This window comes from Erinaceus europaeus, chromosome X, assembly GCF_950295315.1.
Source record: "Erinaceus europaeus chromosome X, mEriEur2.1, whole genome shotgun sequence".
NCBI classification, from domain to species: Eukaryota; Metazoa; Chordata; class Mammalia; order Eulipotyphla; family Erinaceidae; genus Erinaceus; species Erinaceus europaeus.
Window position 1 is genome coordinate 74,813,704 of NC_080185.1, and position 1,936 is coordinate 74,815,639.

Here is a 1,936-nt window from a genome sequence, read left to right on the forward strand (position 1 = left end):
TTCTTTCTTTCTTTTTTGCCTCCAGGGTTATTCCTGGGGCTCAGTACCTGCACTAGGAATCCTCTCCTCCTGGAGGCCATTTTCTCCATTTTGTTGCCCTTGTTTAGTTGTTGTTATTATTGTTACTATTGCTGTCTTTGTTGTTGAATAGGACAGAAAGAATTTGAGAGAGGAGGGGAAGAGAGAGAGGAGAGAGAGATAGACACCTGCAGACCTGCTTCACCGCTTGTGAAGCCATCCCACCTCCACCCACAGGTGGGGAGCCAGAGGCTCGAACTGGGATCCTTACTATGGTCCTTGCACTTTGCTACAGGTGTGCTTAATCCAGTGCACCACCACCCGCCCCCCAACAATTTTTGTTTTTTAAGAATAAGTTGTTGAGGGCAGGGGTAGATAGCATAATGGTTATGCAAAGAGACTCTCATGCCTGAGGCTCCAAAGTCCCAGGTTCAATCCCCGGCACCACGAATAGCCAGAGCTGAGCAGTGCTCTGGTTAAAAACAAACAAAAAATGAGTTATTGAGTTAGAGAGATGTATATGACTGTGTATGACATACGTAGTGTCATCTGTGTGACCCAAGTTTGAACCCTAACACTAAATGGGAGTTGCCATGGCATCAGAGAAAGATCCAGTGCTGTGGTATTTTTCTCTAAATAACAAAGCAACCCAAGGGGGGGGGGGTGGCGGGTTAAGTAGCGGGTTAAGTGCACATGGCGCAAAGCGCCAAGGACCGGCGCAAGCATCCCTGTTCCAGACCCTGGCTCCCCTCCTGCAGGGGGGTGGCTTCACAGGCAGTGAAACAGATCTGCAGGTGTCTTTCTCTCCCCGTCTTCCCATGCTCTCTCCATTTCTCTCTATCCTATCCCAACAACAGGGCAACAAAAGGGAAAAAATAGCCTCCAGGAGCAGTGGATTCCTAGTGCAGGCACCGAGCCCCAGCAATAACCCTGGAGGCAAAAAAAAAAATTAAAAAAGCAACCCAAGAATGGTGAAATCACACATGCACAAGGCTTTGACTCTGGGGGTGGGGGGAGGATTTTTATTTGTTTTTGTTTTACATACAACTGGTTTACTAACTGTGGCAGGTCATCCTGGTGAGGGTCAGCAGTGGAGCAGACATGGGGAACTGGAAACCAGCAAGGGGTTAGCGCAGCCTGCCAGCTTCACACTCAGACTTCAGTACCGTGAGCACATCGCCCTCAAGGACAGGGCCCTTGATGTTGCAGCTGATGGAGCAGCTGGTGTCATCCATGAACTCCACACACACACCTGCGTGCACCGTCCCTGTGAGCTAGTCTGGCCCAGCACCTTAGTGACCTCGGACAGTTTGATGGACTGCATGCAACTCGTTTGCATGCAGAGAGTTTGGTTTGGTTTTATAACAAAGCACTACACAGCTCTGGTTTATGGTGATGAGGGTTGAGCCTGGGATCTTGGAGCCTCAGGCATAAGAAGAAAGAAAGAAGAAAAGAAAGAAAGAAAGAAAGAAAGAAAGAAAGAAAGAAAGAAAGAAAGAAAGAAAGAAAAAAAGAAAGGAAGGAAGGAGAAAAGAAACTCTTGATACAAACAACATGAATAATACTAAAGAGGGCAGAAGGTAGATAGCATAATGGTTATGCAAACAGACTCTCATGTCTGAGAATCCAACGTCCCAGGTTCAATCCCCTGCACCACCATAAGCCAGAACTGAGCACTGTTCTGGTAAAAAGGAAAAGAAAAAATACTAAGGAAGTGTCCATACTGTCATGTTTACATTTATTTAATGAAAATACAAATTGATCAGTAGTGACATAAAAAAAGACCAGTAGATGTCTAGAAATGAGGGTGAAGAAGACTATAGAGTGAGGAATTTTGATAGAACATAAAGCAAAATGTGGAGGTGAGATATGTTTATTCTTTTAGTTGTGGTGATGATTTCATTCGATTTCTATATAT

At 45.5% G+C, this 1,936-nt stretch overlaps 1 pseudogene; it reads right to left on the minus strand.

Moving 5' to 3' along the window:
- Nucleotides 1-1,145: 1,145 nt before the first annotated feature.
- LOC107522684 (small ribosomal subunit protein eS28-like) lies at nt 1,146-1,650 on the minus strand (annotated as a pseudogene).
- Between the last annotated feature and the right edge of the window lie 286 nt (nt 1,651-1,936).